Here is a 23,211-nt window from a genome sequence, read left to right as displayed (position 1 = left end):
ACTGAGTAATGAAGAAAGACAAAAAGGGAAAAAGAGGGAAAACAAAACAAAACAAATTAAAAAAAAAAAAGGACAGGAAACCCCCCGCAAAAAAAACAGAAAAAAAAAAAAACCCACAAAAAAAGAAATGCTCTCAGGGATCCCTCTGTGCATCTGCACAAGCTGAGGGGATAGGTCCAAGCTACACAGCACTGCCCAGCCAGAACGGGCTCCAAACTCGAGAAAAGGAAAAGAAAGCAAACAAACAATTGAAAACAAACAAACAAAAAAAGCCCTGGGATCCCACCAGCATGGCAGCACGGACTGGGAAGCAGTTTCACACTCAAATAGAGCTCCACAGCCCCTCAGGAAGAAGCAAAGATGGTGTACAGAGACAGGTATTTGAGCGAAAGGAGAGGGAGGTGGTGAGAGGTAAGGAAGAAATCAAAAGAAGTGAAAAAAAGTAACACCAGCAGCCAACAAAGGGCACTCAGGGAGTCGGCCAGTGCAGGCAGGTGGAATCCAAGCACCTGGTGCTTCCTAACAAAGAGACTGTGACCATGAAGCAGAGGAGGCTGAGTGGGGGTGAAGAAGAGTGGGGGTCGGGAAAGCATATCTCACTGTTTACTGATTGTTCTGTCTCTGCTGGAAGCTCCGTGAAGCTGCTTTCTTGTACCCCCTATTTGCTGGTTTCTGATAGGAGTCCAAGATGGCGGATCTGTGCTGCATTAGCTGATAGGGGACCTCTCCATGTATGTCTCCTTGCTCTATGTTCTCTGTCAGTTTCTTATTCCATTTGGTGGTTGGATGAGTTCTTTATCTCTTCATTTGATGTTTAGGATTTCAGGATTGCTGTTTTCTCTGTTTGGCTTAGTTTTTTGAATCTTTGCTGTGGAGGGATGGTGTGGTACTTCTGCCTACAGCGCCATGTTGTAAGGTTTTTTTTTAATATGATGTACAATTTCTGGCACTTACACTGCCTCTCGGCTTCTTATGTTTATTGTGGAAACATATAAGGATGTTTCTAAAAAATCCTGTGATGTCTAATGATCAATGCTTTTGAAAGCCAACTGAAATTTACTGTCTTCAAATTGTTAATACCAAACACACACAAACACGCACACACACACACACGGAAAAACAATAACTAAAAAAAAAGTTTAAGGATCTTATACTAATGTACCTACCTAATATTTTATATAAATATGTTACGTATGATATATCTCAAAGTCTTCTGAAGAAATTGGTTTATCTAAATTTTTCAGGAATTAATTTCCAGGAAATTCTGATTATGATACATATATTTTATACTATGATGATCTGAGGAAATGTGTACAAAGCTAAGGGTTTCTCACAGATCTTGCTGTAGTGGAAAAAGGAGAAAAAGTGGAAAATGACTTATTTTACAAAGAGTCTGAGTAGCCAAATACTGCTATAGTTATCCAAAGCAACATTCCTGTGCATATCTAAGGTTTATAGAATAAGCTAAATCATATAGTCGATCTGCATTTATCCCTTATTTGATAGTCTGTTTATAGTCCTAATTGTATTTTACTGGTGGATTCATATTAGACCTTTTCTTAGTGAATTTAGGGATTGCAAAACTATCAGTTATATATTTAAACAAAAATATATACTTTCTATGATTTCCAATAGTAAAATAGCATAAATAATTCTCATGGGAGATCTATTTCTGTAATTATAAACAATAAAGACTAATGATTATTATAAATTTCATATAAGAAGACATTAATTACTCTTGCTTATCTTCCTAACTACCTTATTTTTGAATTTAGAAGCTAAATAGTTTATATGCAAAATTCGTTTGGACATTATTTGTCTTTTAAAATGCTTTGATTTACATCTAAATATCTTAACAAATTATTGAAGAAAATAATTAAATACAATTTTAAGATAAAAAAATCAAGTCTATATATGGACTTATAAACAGGTTTTACAGGAAGCATGGAGTTCAACAAGTTTGACCACTGTTGGATAAATAATTTTGTGAGGTGTGTATTTTGGGTGGTGATACTTGAAGAAGATTAATGTGGCACTTAAATCAGTGGAAATTCTAAAAGCAAACGTGGAGGTAAAGGGAGACACACTCGGTCTATTTCTTAATGATACAACTTAGAAATGATGGATTTTATTTAATGATACCACATACTTTGGGAAAACTTACCTTAAACGTGCATTCAACAGCTAAGATGTTTTCAAGGAAATTGTGCCTAAAGCTAAATCTATTAGAAATTCTCTTTCATTTTTGTTTTTCCAAATTTCATAAACTATCTGATAAACGAAGAATTTTTTTGTGTATAGGTAAATTTAATATATAATCCAAAGACAATTTCTGCAATACAATGAAATTTGCCCTTCTTTTCTCTTTTTCTGGATAATGAATATTAGTATGTCTTCATTTTGCATGTTAAAGTATAACATGGCAAGATTAAAAAAAACAAACAGACCAAAAAAAAAACTGTAAACCCTTTGCCATCAAGTAGATTTTGATCCAGGGCAACCTCATGTGTGCAGAGTGGAACTGCACTCCATAAGATTTTCAAGGTTGTGACCTTTTGGAAGGAGATCTTCCTAGGCACCTCTGGGTGGGTTCAAACCACGAACCTTTCTGTTAATAGTCAAGTGCTTGAACATTGGTACTACCCAGTGATCATGGTAAGATAGATAATATTGTTAATGGAAAAATTTGTAATTCATTAGTTTTATAAGTTTCTATATACTCTTGAGTGTGATGCACATTCTGAGGATACTTGTATTGCAAAGTTTGTTAATAATAGATAATATAATAGTCAAAAGAAGCAAAATTTCTTGATGAATGTATTTAAGGAGCTTACCTTAATTAAGGTAAACCCTTAAAATCTAGAGTATTCTCAATGAATTAAAAGAATGCATGCCTTCTGCTATTTCCAAAGGAATTGAAAACAACACATTTAAGGAGAAGGGTACCTGAAAGAGTAAGGTGTACAAGAAAAATTATTTAGCAATTTGAAAACAGAGTAAGTATTGGAGAAAAATGTTTTTCTTTCATGCAGTTCTATAATAACAGGATAAAAAGGCACATATTGTATAACTGAGCACAAATATGATTTTTACTGAATCATTTATTTTAATCGGTGTTTAGCAAGGGGGCGTATAGATTTATCATTGTTATCACTGCTTTTGCTACTGGCAACAGGATGATAATATTGAAAGTTAATTTGGAACTGTAGCACTATTATTTGGCACTCTAATTACTTGCCACAGTGTATAACGTAGCCCAAGGAAAATAAACTGGAAAAGACAACATGTCAGAAAATTGGAATGATTGAAACTCTAGGCGAAATGATCAGAGGTGTTGCATCTTGTAGAAAGAAGGTTGAAATATTTAGTGTCTTGCTTGAAGGGTTTTCCCTCCCTAATGTTGATAATAAATTGCCACTTGACTTAGTGTTGTAATTTTCAGTAATGTAGGTGGAACTCTGCTATCCTGCTCCACCCCACCTCACCCATATTTGAATTAGAATATTTATATTGTGTAAAACAAATCACCTATTAGCATTACAGTTGTACTTTTTTTTTCACATAATACTGTTTACTACCTTGCTGAATGTAGTAGGCTTTAAAATAATAATAAAATCACATTCACCCAGTAAGCAGCTACTGAGTGCCTATTATATGCTGAGCTCTAAGTGGCATAAGTGATAGAAAGATAAAAATCAGACTAATGTTCAATATGGTGCATTTGCATTTCAGTGATGGAAACAAATGTATAAATGGATCATGACAATATAGCACCATGTGTTTTATGATGTAAATATACAAAACACAGGAGAACAGAGGAATAGTTACTAATATTGTCAGAGAAAGGTGGAAGCAAGGGAAGTATGAAATAACTTCAGAAAAGAGATGGTGATTGAGCTGATTCCAATGAATGAATAATATTGTGCTAGACGGACGTGATGGGCGAAGCCATTTTCAGCAGAGTTAGAGGAGCATGAATAACAACAGGAACAACACCAGCCACAAAAAGTAAACCTTTTTTGTTAGTTTCTTTTCAAGGTTTTATTTTGCAAAATATACAATTTACTTACATCTTTATTTCACAACTGTAGGTTTGTATATTTATTCCAAAATCTTTAAATAGCTCTGCAGTAAACATTAGAAATCCCAGGATCAAACTGCTTTTCTTTAGTCTTTACACTCATTGAGTTTTTTAAAAAGTTTCAAGCAGTAACTGTTTAGGGAGGTAAGAAGGGAACAAAAATATGGCAAAACGATTTTTTTATATAGGATCAACACTTAGAAAGGGTGGTCTGACCAGCTACTCAGCCCGGCTGAAGAGACAATATTTATTCTCTTTTCAAATTTCAATTTCATGGAACTGTAGTTAGTCCAGTGTAGAGCCTACAGGACTAAGGACAAAAAGGTAGATTTAAAAGGCTTTTGTATTTTATACTAAGGAAAAACTGGGCTTTGTTCTGAAAGAGTGGAGAGTAACAGAAGACTTCAAAAAGAGAGATGGAGTAATGATAAGACTTGAATCCTAGAACCTCTAATTCTGGTAACAGTATGGAGAAGCCTACAGAGGAGTGAGATTGAAAACAGGAATCCAACTAGAGAAGGGCTGAAATAGTCTTCAGGAGAGATGATAGAGACCAGAAGTAAGCCAGTGGCCATCAGCAGTAGAACTCTCAATGGTAAGGTTGTTCATAGATAAGCCACATTTTCAACCAGGCCTAGCAATAAAACAAACAACAATTCGAGTTTATTAGTTTTTTTTTAAATTAGATAAAGCAGAAAGGAAATGGTGGAAATATTTTTATGAAAATGTAGAGTAGGAAGAATAAAATATCTTCGTTTCAATTTGTACCTTCAGTGCAAAATTCAGTATTTCTATGCATATTTCTGGTTTCTGAGTTACAATCCAAGTGCAGTTCAAAAATATAACAAACACTGATCCTTCTCCCTCATTATGAAAGCTAGAGAATGGAATTTAATTAAACTTCTTCCTTCATTCAATAGAAGGAGTCTTGTCAGTTTAATTGATACTTGGTCAAAGCAATATTGATCTGATAAAAGTGAATCTATTTCTAACCTCAACAATTAAAACATTTAAATAGGCTCCATCTTCTTTTTGATGAAAGGACACAAAACCACTATCAGCTGCCCATAAAATCAATGGAAAACATTAATAAATGAATTAGCATCCATTTCATTGGATCCCATTTGTTTAACATTCAAATGCACTAATACATTAAAGTATATAGATTGGCTGTGAGCTCCAGATATACATTCTCTCTCTCCCTCCCTCTCTACTTCCCTCTCTCTTTTCCCATGTGTGCATGCATGTGTACACTTGCATACACACACATATACACAAACATACACCAGTATTACTATATTTCAAAAAAGCCTCGTATCTTAAGATTTATATTTGCATTTTTGTCAGGAACTTCTTAAAAAGTGAACTTCTGTACAACTATATGGAATAGATGAATCTGTTGTTACTCAATGCAAGGATTAGTACAATGATTTTTGAATTCTAAATTCTAGGGTTTTTTTTTTTTTTAATCTAAACCTGTTTCCCTCAGATGGGTAGGTTGTTAGCTGCTCTCAATTTGGCTCTTGACTCATTGTGACTCCATGGCCAAAAAAATGAAACACTGCCTAGTTCTGCACCATCACCAATGTTGGTTGGGGATCAGACTATTTAGTAGGGTTTCCAATAGCTGCTTTTTAGGAAGGAGATCACCAGGCCTTTCTTCCCAGTCTACCTTAGTCTGGAAGCTCTGTTGAAACCAGTTCAGTATTATAGCAACACACAAGCTTTCATTGACAGATGAGTGGTGGCTGCACTTGAGGTGCATTGTCTGGGAATTGAACCCGGGTCTTCTGCATGGGAGGCAAGAATTCTACCATTGAACCACCACTGTCCCGGCCTAGTCATAGCATCTCTCATCTATAACATGAAGCCAGATGCTAAGGGACCAGTCCTGTCTGGATGCAGGTTGAATAATGGAGTGAGTATCTGTCCACATGGTAGCAATATTTCTTATTTAGCTAAGGTGTATAGCAAGCTCAGGTTTGAATCCTCATTCTGCTATTTTCCAGCTGTTTGGCCTTAATCCAATTACTTAATCTCTTTGAGCTGTAATTTTCTTAACTCAGAGTTATTATGAGACTAAAGGAAATAATGCATATAATGTGTTTAGAATAGGATAGTAAACCCACAATAAAGCAGAGTTATTATAGTTAAAGAAAGGTGCCTAGAAGCCAATGTCTGGGACTGAAAAGTAAAACCAAGCATTTGGAAAAATCTATAAAAATAAAGCCAAGAACAAGCAAATGAAGACCTGCCAAAATATTTTAATTATTTTCAAGGAGTAAAATCAGTTCTTTCACTGCTAAACAATAAGACTATTTGCAAGAGAATTGAGTTTTATTAAAGTAGACCATTGAAAGAGGAGCATCATTATCCTATGCTTAGCATGGCCTTGAAAACAAGCCCCTGCAAAGTGTTCATTTCTTGTATTTCATGTAGAGTAGAGAAATCGTGGACTCCTTAGTGTGAAAAACAAAATATCTTTTCTTTCATTGCTCATAATTGATAGTAAAGATTGCATTACCACACATCAAAAGCATTTCATGACCAAATATATGCCTAGATGCCCTCGTTTATTCCTATGAAAATACATGGATAAGGACGAAAGGTTCTTAGTGTAGACTGGCTAATTCCTTTTACAGCATTGGTCTAATGCTTGTCTGATTTCTTTTAGAGTATGTGTTATACAAATCCACAGCAGTTATTTGTACCTACATTTAACCTGGATAAAATTTAAGGGAAACCTCTGTTGTGAAAGGATGCAAATCTCCAATGACCCTAAAATCAGAGTAGAGTCTTGTTCTGCAAAATCAGTCTCTTGATGTAAGCATTTTGCCAGTTTTATGCTGAAGAGCTGGATCACAGCAATTACAAGCTTGTATTTCTTGGCACAGGGACAAGCAAGGATAGATTTCCTCTGTTTTATGTTTGTGTTAATTTAACCTGTCAAAGTTGATCATCCTGTTGAAGTGCCAAAGCACAGCGATGTTGGACACCAGAGAGCTGCCTGGTGCTTTGGTCTCAGTTCAATCTCTTCTAGAGGCTTGCAAAGTGCACTTTGTTATATATGCTTGTCTCTCTCATTTTCTTTGTTTTTAAAATATAATCATTAATAATCTCCTATGCTATATGTATGTAATGTTTTATGACTTTAAATAATATTTTAAATTATGTAAATATCTGAGATTTTATTTTCTGTTCCCTGATTTCTTTTTAAATTGTGAAGAAGAAAAGCAAATTAATAATATAAAGATTGCTTAAAAATATTGTACTTAAAAGAGTTGATTGGTTTGTCACGTGGTATTTAACACTGAACTGCTTATACAACGGTTTTTTTTTTTTTTTTAAATCTATAAGTGTATGTATTTGCAATTAAGAGAGCATCTTGTACTGTGTGTATGTGGTGGAGGAGGCATTTCCTAAATCAGTTTTACCTTCACACACAGTGAGAGTAGAGGTCTTTCCATATGTCCTTTCATATGCTCCCATCAACAAAGATATTGATTAAATTTCCCTTAGAAAAAATTCCTTTTGATACTGAAACCTATAGGTCTTTCTAGAGCAGTACCTTAAATAAAATGTGAATATACCTATAAGAGAATTATAGATATGTCAGAGAAATAATTTAAACCAACTCTTACAGGAAGATTGTTTTTCATAAGTATTATGTCTCTTAGAACAAAACATTCCTACAAGAATTAGACATACAATGTAAAATTTGATTTTTATAGATGAGTTCCATTTTACAAATGCTAACATGATTGTCTGCATTGGTAGTGACTATGCCTTTTTCAGAAATATCAAGCTCTTTTTCCTGTCAGGCAACGCAAAGGAAAAGGCAGATGTGATAAAAGAAATGTTTGAAAGTCGTGGACCAGCGTTACATAAAACTCTTCAAGATTGGCCTGCATATCCCTCTCAATTAGTTTATTCACTTGCCAATCCCCTACTTTGTCCCTCTGTATTCATTCCATCCCTTCCCCTCCAGGCCTACAAATAATCTGTCTCATAGTTTTATGTCACACTTAAAGTATGTTAAAACAGTAAGACATATATGTACGTAATTTAAAAAACACAATATTATAGTGCATATTTAGAATATTTTACCAGTAAGCACATTTAGATTTTAAAAAATCCTTCCAAATTAATCCATACAGTCTTTCTACAGGAGCACAGCACCGCTCCTCATTCTGCTATGATTCTGGCAAATTGTGAATCAAGTAATTTTTTCATCACCTTTTCACCACATGAATTATCAGTGCCCTTGACCTTTTTCACATCTTTCTTCTTCCTCATGGTTAGCACTCTGAATGTATAAGGAGGTCTGCATTTTTTCTTGAGTGTAAATATAAGTCTACAACTGACCTCTCCACAGATCTATCCAGAGTCATCTTTATTTTTGCAACCAAAGGCTTTTTCCTCTGATTAGAATGTCATGAATTAAGGCTGAAATAACAGTAAGAGTTTAGAGATATGGGTCTCTCCCAGCATTCCTGATGTTATGGGGGCAGTGGTGGTTTAGTGGTAGAATTGTCACCTTCTGTGCTGGAGACCCAAGTTGGATTCCCAGCCAGTGCTCCTCAAGCACAGTCACCGCTGTCTATCAGTGGAGGCTTGCCTGTTGCGATGATGCTGAAAAAGGTTTCAGTGGAGTTTCCAGACTAAAACAGCCTAGGAAGAAAGGCCCGGTAATCTATTTAGAAAAATCAGCCATTGAAAACCCTATGGAGCACAGTTTTACTCTGACACACATGGAGTCGCCATGAGTAGGAGGTTACTGCATGGCAACTGATTGGTTAATGTATTTAAAAGATAAATAAATAAAAATAGTACTTCTTCCAAATCCACTCTGAAACATTGTACCAATACAACAACTGTGGCTCTGTTCTACCCAGTGTATTAATTACTTCTATGAGTCAATTCCACTCTGTCCTACAGGGTTGCTGTGAGTTGGAATTGACTCGACGGCAATGGGTTTGTTTTTTTTTTTTTTTTGGTTTATGAGTCAGCAACACCGCATAGATTGCATTGTAATACTGAACATAATGACAGTTATTTGATAAAAGCTTTCTGTGTGTCACTAAGATTATAATTAGGGTTGTTACTAACATATTCTTCTAGATTATAAACTCTGTGAGGCAAGTGATCATGTCTGTCCTCATCACTATTATAACTTCCCTGTATGGAATTGTGTTTGAAACCTGATAAATGTTTGCTAAATGAATAGATGAATGAACGTACAAACTGACTGGGTTTACTTTAGTTTTATATTTCTCTATTTCTAAAACCATTTAAATTGTTGTATAACACGAATAATGTTGGGTTACAATAAAATCGATCTGCATCTTAGGCTTGATAAAAAAGTTAACTCAGTCATACTTATGAATTCTGAACTGGGAGCAAGCAAATATTTGCTAAAATGATGTAAAACACCAATGGAAAACCTGCATTTTCTATTTGTTTTAAATATTTTAATAGAAACAAAATAGGTAAATAAAATAGTATTTTTTAATCTAGTGTTACATTGATGTTTTCATCCTAACAACTGTTAGTTTTATTTTGCAATTGTTGTAAACTAAAACAGTTTTATTGATAGGATGGGAAAATAAACTTTAACAAGATTTATTTATGCTTAGAATAATGTTTCAAGTGCAATACAGATTCTCTAATAAGAATTCTAATACTCATATTAATTATCTATTGCTATGTAACAAATTAACCCCAAAACTTAGCCTAAAAGAACATATATTTATTATTTCACAGTTTCAGAGGGTGAGGAATCTGGGAGTGACTTAGTTGGGTATTTCTGGCATAAAGTCTCTCATGAAGTTATAGACAAGCTGTTGGCTGGGGTTTTAGTTATCCAAAAGCTTGACTGGAACTGGAGGATTTGTATCCAAGATGGCTCATTCACATGGCTCTCAACAGATGGCCTCAGTTTGTGCTGGCTTTGGTCAAGAGGACTTAGTACCTTGCCAAATTGACCTTTCCTTGGACTTGCCAGAGTATGTTCATAACACAGCAGCTGTCTTCCCCCAGAGTGAGTGATCTGAGATAAAAAGATGAATGCCTCCACGTCTTTTATGACCTTCACAGGGAAGTCATGCCCAGTCATTTTCACCACATTCCATTTGTAAGAAACAATCCACTAACAATCCACATTCAAGTGGATGGGAATTAGACTCCACCTAGTGGAGACATATCAAAGAATCTCTGGTCCTATTTGAAAACTACCACAAAACATATGTTACTTTTCATGTTCCAGGCCATCCTCTAAGGTTTATACATGTAATCCTATTATTACTAGCTCCAATTCTTCATGAGGAAACTGAGGCACAGAGTGCCTAAGTATCTTTTCCAGGGTCAGGAGACTATGTGGATATGCCATGGTTGAAGCTTGGGTGGGTTGATTCTAGAATATTGTGCTTTTAAAACACTGTCCTATGCTGCCTCTTTATAATTGTGTTTGACATAATCAGTGGCAGACCTATTTAAACAAACTTTTATACTGCAACTCATAATTCACTGATTTGTCAATATAAAAATTCTGCCAATAAGGGTTGATAGAAGGATACTTAAGGCAATCTTTTTTTTTTTTAAATCTGAAACAATATTTGTAATTCACTATATTTGACCTAAAAGTAAATATAATTTAAATCATTTATTTCCTTTCATTAATATATACTCTTACATGATATGGAAATAATGGTAAAATTCACCACAATCTTAGAAATTAATCTGTATCTTGTAACTTAATCTGTAATTACAGAAATTAATCTGTAACTTACATTAAAGGAAGTGTTGGTGATGAGCAAATTCAAATAAACCAAATACTTATGTCATTTCAATGTGACTCCAGAAGAAACAGTTTCATTGGGTCCTAAATTGTAATTTTTATTTTTTCCAATAACACAAATATTTATTTTTTGACTTAGTTAAAATTTAATGACTATTGACAGAAACACAAACTAGTGCTGCTGTGCCAATGATTTTGTCCTTATTATAAAAAGCCAGTTGCTATTGAGTGGGCTTCTCCTCATGACAGCCCCATGTGTGTCAGGGTAGACCTGTACTCCATAGGGTTTTTAGTGGCAGATTTTTCAGAAGTAGACAGCCAGGTCTTTCTTCCAAGGTGCCTCTCGGTGGACTTGAACCGCCAACCTTTCAGTTATCAGTCAAACAAGTTAACCGTTTGCACCACCCAAGGACCCCATCCTTATTATAGACTTTATTAAAAGGAAGAAATGATAAACAACATTACGAGGAAGATACTGCTTATAAAATTTTGTTTAAATCAATTAGAAAATTTACATTGAGAAAGTAAAGTACATATACAATGTCTAAAATAGATGTAGAAACCAAGTCTAAATGCCTTTTAATTTACACGATTCAAGTGGAAGTGATTATGCCATAGCGGATGCCCTTGCCATTATAGTTTAGAGAACTGTGGAAGGGAAAATGATCACAGAGGTAAAGGAAGTCAGTAGTCACGTATGTGAATCCTGGAGTTGGGAGGGGTTGAGGTGAAAGCCTGGAGCAGAAGGGACTTCTGCACCGATTCTTGTTTGGAGCTTGAGGAAGCTATCACCTGTGAGATTATATTCTCCAATCTCATTCATCTGCATTAATATCGAGAGGAAAGATGAAACAAAATTAAATTCCTTTACCACCTGGTAGACTATTATTCTCAACACAAAATGTCAGTTCACTGAAATAAAATATTAAATGTCATGGAGCACTAGACCTGCTTCTCTTGTGTATCCCCAAAGCAGGAGTCACCTTTATTTGTTCAGAACCGTTTTTCTTGGGAAATGAAAAGTATTGATTTATCTTTCTTCCTGGTGTTTGTCTCTCTCCTGTTTCAAACTGAAGTGAAAGTAGATCTGAATGAGAAAAGAAATTCTGTCCTTCCCTAGCTAAGATGTTACACATTCATGTTATAAAAATAAATTGTTCCTAAACCTTTTTATCTCTCCTGGTTTGAGATTTTATCTTGCTTTTTTTTCTGAAGAAATTTGAGATAATTGAGAAATTTCTAATTAGTTTTGTGTATTATTTCATTTTTATAATTTATGGGCATGAATGAATTTGGAAAATAGCAACATTTGATTAAAATATAATTCCACTTATTCTTTATGATTTTCTGGACAGTAAAATCATCTTTGAAGCATAGAAATAAATTACTACCATTTTCCTCATTGGTTTTGTCATTGACTAGCATGAAAAATACTCCATCTTTTATCAACTTTTGGGAAGGAAAAAGATACTACCTTTCAGAATTGATTCTCTATATCTACATTTACCGTTAGCCACATACAGCTATTTAAATTTACATTTAAATGAATGAAAGTTAAATAAAATTAAAAATCAATTATTTCATCACACTAACCATATTTCAAGTGCTCAGTAGCCACATGTGACTAAACTCGTTGCCATGGAGTCGATTCCAACTCAGAGCAACCCTATAGGAAAGAGTAGAACTGCCCCATAGGGTTTCCAAGGAGCGGCTGATAGATTCAAACTGCCAGACTTTTGGTTAGCAGCCGAGCTCTTAAGCACTACGCCACCAGGGCTCCCACACATGTGACTAGTGGCTGTTATATTAGACAGTGCAGATATCGAACATTTCCATCATCACAGAAAGTGCTGTTGGACAATTCTGCTTTGTCCATTTGCATCTGGAGATATAACAATGTAGAGGCAGATTAATTATAGCTTCCTTTGAGCTATATTTTCTTTCTTGCTTAAACTGATTCCTGGTAATAAGGTAATTTGAATTTATAATCTGGTGTCAAAAGCTAATCTCAAAAACTCATGCTAATTTTTTTCTAACTCATCTGAAAATTTTGTAAAAAATTCTTGAATAATTTCTTATTTCTTTTTAATAGGGTACAGAATCTTGAGTTTAGAAGGTGCTTGGATTTTGAAGGTATAATTTATTTTGTCTCATTTCTTAATTAAATTCCTTAATATCTGTAGAATCTGCCTAAGATAGTGCCAGTGGGCAGAGGAAGAGCGGCAAAGATTGAGAATTGGTTGTGTGTATACAAATTTTTTGAGCTATCCTTATTTTAGTGAAACAAACTTCAGGTTTTATTCAGTTCAGCAAACTGTAATGACTACTACATAGTAAATATTCAATTAATACCTATTAAGTTAATAAATGCATGATATTATGGACATTAAAATAACTGCAATTTACTTTTTTTATGACTTCCTAATGATGAGGTAGCCATCCTCATCTAGGGATTAATATATAAATAAAAATCACTATATATAATACACATAATACAAAAAAATTACTATATATATGTATATATATATGTATGTATGTATATGGAGCCCTGGTGGCAACAGGTTTGGTTTGGTTTTGTTTTTGGTATATACATACATACGTGTGTGTGTGTGTGTGTACATGTGTATGTCTAATCCCGGCTCTGCCACTTCCTATCTGTGGGACCAGGAAAAAGTTACCTCATTTACATCATTTTCCACATAAGTAAACCCATTGCCCGTTCTGTTGAGTCAAATTCTGGACCCCATAGGACAGAATAGAACTGCTTCCAAGGTTGTAAATCTTTACTGAGGCAGACTGCCACATTTTTCTCCTGTGGAGCGGCTGGTGGGTTAGAACCACTGACTTTTCAGTTAACAACCAAGTACTTAACCTCTGTACCACCAGAGCTCTTCTCCACATCAGTAAAGGGGAAAATTGAAGTTTCCGTGTGGCACAAATGGTTAAGCACTGAAATATTAACTGAAAGGTTGGCAGTTCAAACCCACCCATAGGCACCTTGGAAGTAAGGCCTGGTGATCCACTTCTGGAAGATCACACACAGCCTTGAAAACCCTATGGAGAAGTTCTGCTCTATACACATGGGTCACCATGAGTCAGAATTGACTCAATGGCAACTAACAACAACAATATTTTAACTTTCTAACTTTGCAGTGCTTAGTTTAATGCTTTGCTGATAACACATATTTAACAAATACTTGTTGAATGAGTAAACACATTAATAAGAGCACTGTATTAATTGACTATTGCTGCATAACAAACGACCTCACAACTTAAAACAACAGCCGTTGATTATTGGTCATGAGTTTACAGGTCAGCTGAATTCTCTCCTGTGTCTGTGGGTAGCTGTGAGTGGGGTAGATAGATTTGCTGATCTTGGCTGGACTGTCTCACATGACTTGGGCCTTGGCTGGAACAACTGAGCTTACTCAGCTCTGCCCACTCAGGAAGTTAGCACATACCTGGTCATATGATGGCTGAGGAGGGTGCTAAGAGAACAAGGGCAAATGTGGAAAGCCTCTTGAGCCTTAGGCTCAGAACTAGCACAGTATCAACTTCTGCTGCATTCTAGTCAACAAAGAAATTAGGAGGACCCATCCTCTTAGTGGGAGAAGCTGCAAAGTCACATCAGAAGGGCAAGGATGCAAGGAGTGGTGTATTTGAAGCCATTTTTGCCAAAATTCTACCATAACCCATTGCCTTCGAATCGGTTCCAACTCATAGTCACCCTATAGGTCAGAGGAGAACTGCCCCACAGGGTTTCCGAGGATCGGCTGGTGGATTCGAACTGCCAACCTTTCAGTTAGCAGCCGAATGCTTAGCCACAGTGCCACCAGGGCCCCAAGAAGTGGTGTACTTGAAGCCATTTTTGCCAAAACTCTACCATAGACAGATCTAGTCTATATTTTCTCTATCTTGCCTTGCTTTATAAAGCTGAGTTTATGAATCCCATCAAGGGAGTTCTTTGACGCCGTTTTCCCGTTGTGTTTATATGGCAGTCACCAACAGGAGAGAAAAGACAGGAGGAAGTATGATTTTGCGCCTATCTGCCCTTTTACCTCCCTCATTATTGGAATGTTGTGGTTTGTATGTGTTCCTATGCCAGAGGCCATTGTTGGTTTTCATGCTCACGTAAAGCTGTCTATTCTATGTGGATTCCCGTAATTGCTTTCTCCCCTCGCCCTGCTGGCCTAGGATTGCAAAGGCTCTATGGTTCCTGACTGTTGCCAGCCCCTGGGTCTTTTACAAACTCCTTGCCAGTTTCTCTTAAATAAACTGCCCACAATTTTTAAATATTTGCTTAACTCAACTCTCTTCGATTACTGCATTGAGCGTGCTGTCCGTTTCATAGTAAAAGCCTAATACAAGTACAATAGTTTTTGTTTCAAAGTTAAACTATGTTTGCCTTTAGTTAAGATACAGGCACTCCCTGGGTTATGAACGTGAGACTTACATACAACCCGTAGTTACGAACCACCCCCCTAAAGCCTATCAGGAAAACACTGACTCAATGTTCAGGCCCCGGGCTTCCACGATTGGCTGCGCTTCTTCTGGCGTGCCTAAGCGCCTCAGCGGGGCCTTGGGGCCGGCCCCAAAGACATGGCGCGCCCAGCCACAGCCCACAGCAGCGAGCAGAGAGCCCACGTGCACCTGCCTCCTTTGGAGCTCTGAAAGGGCCAGCCCCACGGTAAGTGTGCCCCAAGCACCACCTCTATGCTCCACATGGCGGGCCTGCAGGTGGTAGCAGCCGGCGGCCGGACACAGGCGCTGCTGTTTTTCTGTTCTCGGTGTACAAAAGTCAGTATGCCGTGCTGGGCACAGAGCTGGGCCTGCGGTACGCCCTTAACCCAGCTCCACCCCACCCCATTTCCCGCTCTTCGCCCCCCTCACCCTCCCAGCCCCCCTTGCTTTGCAGCCCAGGGCCCCCGCAGCAGTTCTCTGAGCTTCTGTTTCCCTTACCTCACTCAGGTAGGATTTCACTATTGCGATGGTTCTTGGCCTTTTGGTGGCTGGAAGGAGAGGGGGACAGCCTTAGTTTCCTGACCTCTCTATGTCCGTATGGTTTCCGGGGTCGTAGATAACTTAAGACTTGGGTTTACCCGAGCATCATCTTCCTAACCCTTGGGCCCTGGGCTCACTCTTAGCATACCCTGAGCGGCGCTTTCTCCCTTGGGCCTTACCCCCGCCCCATGCAGAGGCCTCATAGGTGGTGCTGGGGTTCACAGGTCTGGTGAGGAGGTGATGGGGGAATAACACGCCTAGCTCCAACACCGTCTTACCCAGCCCTCAACCCGCCCTGCCTCTGCTGAGAAAGACTCAAAATCAGCAGAAATGAGGCCGATGGTACAACACAGATTTTTTTAGTTCAGAGTTTATAATAAAGTATCTGATTGGTCTCAAAGATTTTACAGAACAAAATCTTCTGTGTATTTTTGCTAATGTTTGCCCTAAAGGTGTCTCTTCAACTGTGGAGAAGGTGCATACAATGGTTCATAATAACAAACGGGAGCTACGTTTAGACACATATCAAAACATTATTATTATTGCTGTATTATGTTAAAGATGTTCAGTGTATCTGGAAGTATTTCTTTAATTTTTTTTTGTATGCATAGAAAGATACTAAGATAAACACTTGACTAACTGATGTTAGATGTTGTCTTAGTCATCTAGTGATGCTATAACAGAAATACCACAAATGGATGGTTTTAATGAAGAGAAGTTTATTTCCTCGCAGTCAAAGTAGGCTAAAAGTCCAAATTCAGGGCGTCAGCTCCAGGGGAAGGCTTTTTCTCTCTGTTGGCCTTCTTCTCTTTGGTGTTCCCCTGGACTAGGAGCTTCTCTGCACAGGGATCCCTGTCCAAAGGATGCGCTCTGCTCCCAGAACTGCTTTCTTGATGGTATGAGGTCCCCCTGTCTCTCTGCTCACTTCTGTCTTTTATATCTCAAGAGATTGCCTCAGGACACAATCCAGTCTTGTAGATCAGGTCCTGCCTTACTAACACAACTGCCTCCCATCCTCCCTCATTAACATCATAGAGGCAGGTTTACAACATACAGGAAAATCACACAGTACCAGGAATCATGGCCTAGCCAAACTGATAAACACATTTTTTGGGGGACATAATTCAAACCATGACAGATGTGAATGTACCTAACTGTACAGTACCTAACTCTTCCATACCCAACTGTTCCGGCTTAAGACTGAAGCGACCACTTTCACTACAGCAACGTATAAAAAAAAACAAACCAAACCCCATGCCATCTAGTTGATTCCAACTCATAGTGACCCTATAGGACAGAGTAGAACTGCCCCATGGAGTTTCCAAGGAGCACCTGGTGGTTCTGAACTGCCGATCTTTTGGGTAGCAGCCGTAACACTTAACCACTGCGCGCCGCCAGGGTTCCCACAGCAGCATATGTATCATCTTTTTCAATCTTACAGATGGAAGAACATTCATTTTATTTCTTTAAGTCATATGCCTTATGTTTTCCTGTGTTCTGCAGGAAGATGATTTAAATTAGCTGTAGTCACTGTAGCCTGGGAGAAGTTTCATTTTAAGTTTTAAGACCAGACATTTTCCCATGTACTTACTAAGCAGTTGTATTTTCTCGTTCTGAAATAACCATTTGCATCGTTCTCTTCCTTGTATATATCGCATCTATAGCATTTTGGTCATGCTCTATCTTCATATAATTTCTCACCTTGGTGTCTTTATGTAGTCATTCCCTATGTTTGGATGCTTGATGTCCCTGCAACACACACCCATGCCATTGAAGCTCACTCTGATTGAAATGGTCCTTTTAGAAGCTCCGCTCACTGTATCGTTATCACACTGCTATGTAAAGACCAGTGACAGCTTGTTGTTTTATTTCTTGAATTCTGCTGATAACGTTGTTTTCTTTCTGAGGCATTGTGTTTGTAGTTCATGACAACAGAAGACAAGTTTCTTTTTATACCCTCTCATTTCAAAATATATAGCATTTTGTTCTGTGCAGTACAGGACTGTGTTTGACTTCTCTAGTCAAAGAAGAAGTACTGTTGTAAAAATAAAAGGAAGTTTGGCTTCTTTGATTTCTATTTTAAATGTAGGTCCCTGAAAACCAACATATACCACAGTGACTTAGTACATTAAAAAGTAAAACAGTTTCAGGAACTGTGAAGGATAAAAAGCTAAAAAGTGAATATTTTCTGCTATGGAAGTACTTATATCACACAGAAAGGGTAAAAGAAAAGTTCCTGGATTACTACACCAGAATGCTGAGTCAGGTAAATCCACCCATGATTGAGGAAGAGAAGAAGTTATGATTCCTGAGATCAGTTTTTCATGGAGGTGGGTAACATATTGGAGCATGGCCTTCAAATATGTGATAGTCGATTTAAGTTGTTTGCACACAGAAACAGAAGGCAGAGTTCTGTGTTTAGACTCAGGAATCTTGTTGGTTCCGATATTAACTCACAGGTTGACAATCAGCACCCTTTTCCCCTCACACAGTGTCAGTGTCCTTTTAGCAAAATAAGAATCTATTGTTAAAAGATGAAAATGCTTAGAGGAGTTAGGAATGTAATTGAATATACTATTTATTATATGCTCACTATGCACTAGCACAGGGCACAGGCTTTTACTTATTGTATCTCATTTACAACAACCCTGTGAGTCACAGATAGATTTAATAGGTATAGGAGATTAAATATTACTCTAAAAACAATGAATATTCCAAAACCCAGTTTTTTCTCACTATAGCACATTTCCTATAGAGTCAGATACTTTACAGATATTTAAGATATTTTTAGAATAAATTTTTCCAAAATCTTGAGTTCTTGAGAGAAAATTTGTTATAAAATAATACAGATGACAGTGATGATAAGGATGATGAAGCCCAAGCCCAAGCCCATTTCCGCTGAGTCGATTCCAACTCATAGAGACCCTATGGGACAGAGTAGAACCGCCCCATAGGATTTCTAATAAGTGGCTGGTGGATTCGAACTGTCGACTTTTTGGGTAGCAGCCTGAGCTCTTTCCCCTGCTGTACCAGGGATTCAATGATAATGAACATAGATACTATTTATTGAATATCTACTCTATAATAGGTACTTTAATATCTGCTTTATGTACCTTACACCCATTTAATTATTAGAAGAGGCATATCACGAATGCCCACAAATTGTTATGTCTGATTTACAACATGAAGAGGCAAGAGCTTAGATACATATCTAGCTACTGTCTCAGCCAAAGTTAAGATGTATTAATTATTTACCCATGGCCCTTAATTAGTACAATTCTATGAAGTTAACTGTATTAAATACATATTACTTAAATGCGTCTCAAAGACATACCAAGTTCCAGAAAGCTGTCACGACTGTCCCTTCCACTAGTTATACTATATTCTTGGGATTTGTAAGTTACTGTTAATATATTAGACAGTTCCTTTATGACCTGGATCCCATTCCCAAACTTCTCTCAGATCTTTCAAAAAAAAAAAAAAATTACGGCTTTCAGAATAATAAAATATCAGGTGAAAATATCAATATATGATACTGAGGAAACCAGGAAATTAAACATCACTCTAAAAATATGCATCTCCCAAAATACTGTATTCTTGCCACTACAACATTTAGTGATTTGGTGTTTTGTTATTTTGGTATTTCTCCTAAATGATTTTTCTGTCTTGGTTATATTTAATCTGTGTATTGAAACTGTTACACTAACTGCTTCCTTCTTTGCATTCTTTGCCACGGTTTTTCTTATGTCACTGAAATCAGAAGTGGAAGCCACACTGAAATACATGTGCTCAGCTGGTGAACCTCAGTTTGCTGATTGGTTGAGACACATCCTGGTTCTTATTAGAAACCTAGATTGCTGAAAGTGTTTCACTCTTATTCACCAGAGGAAAAACAGTTGGAGTTTGCTATGCTGCACTGAATTCTAAGCCAGACTAATCAATCTAATTCTGTCTAAACCAGTTTACCCTGTCAAAGAGATCTGCTAATGAGGAATGCCAGTAACTCCTAGTTCTTGACACTCTTCTCCAAAACTGAGTTAATGAACCAATTTAAAGGGGCATGCTTGACATTTGCAAATTAGTTAAACTTGCTTGTTGGGGCAGCTTTGAACTGAATTGAACTGATATGGTTGTCATTAAACCATTTCTTCATGTAAGATTTTATACTTCAGTAAACTTTAAAAGATATCTTAATAATTGAATAGGTTTACATTAAGTACTATTTCTAAAATTTCTTGCCTATTTATGATGCTGAAGTTTGGAATTTTAAAAATATCCCTCCAACATCTATAATAATATTATAAAATTTTGTGATGATGCCTATTCCCAAATGAAAGTATTGTCACTTTTTTTTTTTTTTGGCACAAAAAATGTGTCTGGTTAGTAATTATAGGTAGTTCAGTGATTTTACCAGAAGGTATAGAGGGTAGGTTTGATAAATTAAATATCTGCCTCGTGGAAAAAAAAAATGAAACATATTCTTATGTTTCTAGTCAACAAATCCTAATATATCTGCTATTTAAAATCTGATGATAGGGACAAAAAATGCGAAATCATTTTTTAAAAGGTAATATAGTTTTATTTTATTATAAAAGAAATATGTGTTAATTAGAAAAATAAAGAACATTAGCAAAGGTACTCATTCATTTACTTACAAAATATATTGTGCACCTACTCTGTTTTAGGTCCTGAACTAGCACTGGGAACGTAAGTGTGGATAGAAAAAACAGGGTCTCATTCATTGTGGAGTTTAAATTAGGATGGAGAAGATGCTGTTAGACGTTGGCAAGTCAGTTCCGACTCATAGTGACCCTGTGTGCAACAGGAGGAAACACTGTCCGGCCCTGCGCCATCTTCATGATCTTTGATACATTTGAGCCCACTGTTACAGCCACTGTGTCGGTCCATCTCTTTGAGGGTCTTTCTCTTTTTTGCTGACCCTCTACTTTGCCAAGCATGATGTCCTTCTCTAGGGACTGGTCCCTCCTTATAAACATGTTCAAAGTACATGAGACAAAGTCTTGCCATCCTCGCTTCTAAGGAGCGCTCTGGCTGTACTTCTTCCAAGACAGATTTGTTGGTTCTTCTGGCAGTCCATGGTATATTCAGTATTCTTTGCCAACACCATAATCCAAAGGCATCAAATCTTCTTTGGTCTTTCTTATTCATTGTTCAGCTTTCGTATGCATATGAGGAGATTGAAAACATCATGGCTTGGGTCAAAGTGACATCTTAGTCTTCAAAGTGACATCTTTGCTTTTTAATACTTTAAAGAGGTCTTTGCAGCAGATTTGCTCAGTGCACTATGCCCTGTGATTTCCTGACTGCTGCTTCCATGGGCATTGATTGTGGATCCAAGTAAGATGAAATCCTTGACAACTTCAGTATTTTCCCCATTTATCATGATGTTGAAGGAGCCCTGCTGGCACAGTGGTTAAGTGCACAGCTGCTAATTGAAAGGTTGGTGTTTTGAACCCTCCAGCTCTCCGCGGTAAAAATACATGACAGTCTCGTTCTGTAAATATTTACAGCCTTGAGAACTTTATGGAGCTGTTGTTCTACTCTATCCTATAGGGTTGCTATGAGTCGGAATAGACTCAATGGCAGGGGGTTTGGTTTGATTTGGTATCATGATGTTGCTAATTGGTCCAGTTGTAAGGATTTTTTTTTTTTTAATGTTGAGGTGTAATTCATACTGAAGGCTGTAGTCTTTGATCTTCATCAGTAAGAGTTTCAAGTCCTCTTCACTTTCAGCAAGCAAGGTTGAGTCATCTGCATACTGCAGGTTGTTAATGAGTCTTCTTTCGATCCTTATGCCATCCATGTTCTTCTTCATTTAGTCTGGCTTCTCAGATTATTTGCTCAGCATACAGATTGAATAAGTATGGCGAGAGGATAAGATGGAAAAGATACCCCAAAAAAACAAATGCATAGATAGAATTTTACGGATTTTCACACTTATATGAAATAACTCATTAGTAATTGAGATCATTGATGAGATACAGAGGAAGTTCTATTCCATTCAAATTAAAATGATATTTAATATTATCTAAATCATTGAGCCAGTGGATCATAGGAAACAAAGTTTCAGGACTTCCTAAACGTGGAGTATTGAAACTGAACCCCATATAAACGTAGCAAACACATTCAGTAAAAGGATAAAACTAAAATCAGTGGCTACCGTGTAGATTTTGGCTCCCTGTAACCCCTTTGTGTATCAAAGTAGCACTGTGCGCCATAGAGTTTTCAGTGGCTGATATTTTTAGAAGTAAATTGTCAGGCCTTTCTTCCAAGGTGTCTCTGGGTAGACTTGAATCTCCAGATTCTTGGTTAGCAGCCAAGTGTGTTAGCACCAACCAGGGACTCCATAAGCTTGAAAAATTCTAGGAAGAATTCAGGGGAAGACTATAGAAGAAACATGTCTGTTATAACCTGGACTCTAGGTAGAAAGAACAAATGATCAAGCCAAAAACTTCTACTCTGGATTTTTAACCATAGACGCACTCTCTGATGGGTTTGGATTTCTCTAATTTTTACACTGTCTGTATAGTTTAGGAAATGTCAAACTGTTAAAGTGATTTAACATTAGAGAGCTTGTCTGGAGGAATGTACTTTCAACCCAGGCCCCAAAGAGTTTCCACAGATATGAACCAGTAATAATCCAGATATGAGTTCACAATCTAAATTTAAAAAAAATTCGCCAGGAAATAATTATTTATGAAAGTCAAAAGAAATAGCATGTGAAAGAATTAGGTCCCTAAGCAAAATTATTAATTACAATGACTATAGTAAAAATAAAATAAGTGGTCACGGAAAAGAACAAAGGAAAGGAGACAGACAAGTTTGAAAAAGAATCAAGTAGACTTTATAGATATAATTACTAAAGTTAAAAAAAAAAATGGATGGATTGAATGCTAAATTAATAATTGAGGAATATAGTAAATTTGCCAATAATTTGAAAATAGTAATCTAAATAAGCAATGACAGAGAAAATGTCAAAGATCAGTAATAAGACTTAATGAACAGAACGAAAAGATCTAATCAGAGATTCAGAAGGAAAAGAGAATGATCAGAGTCATTATTTAAAGTGATATCCACTAGTGCTCGCTTCGGCAGCACATATACTAAAATTGGAACGCTATACAGAGAAGATTAGCATGGCCCCTGCGCAAGGATGACACGCAAATTCGTGAAGCCTTCCATATTTTTAGGACCTAGGAAACAGGATCATATGAACCAGATACCATTTTAGGAAATGAACTCTCGAGGACTATCCAAAACCAAAAGAAATACAACAGGGAATCAGAAGAGTCAATCAATGGATGACAACAAC

The 23,211-nt window shown here is 36.8% G+C and overlaps 1 protein-coding gene and 1 non-coding gene across 3 annotated transcripts in view; both read left to right on the top strand.

The window, feature by feature from the left end:
- CNTN5 (contactin 5) overlaps window positions 1-23,211 on the top strand; it is a 1,437,272-nt gene that overhangs the window by 266,986 nt on the left and 1,147,075 nt on the right. The window lies entirely within an intron of this gene.
- LOC111822275 (U6 spliceosomal RNA) lies at window positions 22,979-23,087 on the top strand. The gene has a single exon (XR_002825559.1). It is a non-coding gene; the product is annotated as a U6 spliceosomal RNA (small nuclear RNA).

Source organism: Trichechus manatus, unplaced genomic scaffold, assembly GCF_000243295.1.
Source record: "Trichechus manatus latirostris isolate Lorelei unplaced genomic scaffold, TriManLat1.0 scaffold00148, whole genome shotgun sequence".
Classification (NCBI taxonomy): Eukaryota; Metazoa; Chordata; class Mammalia; order Sirenia; family Trichechidae; genus Trichechus; species Trichechus manatus.
The sequence above is the reverse complement of the archived record's forward strand: the minus strand, read 5'-3'. Positions and strand labels throughout refer to the sequence as shown.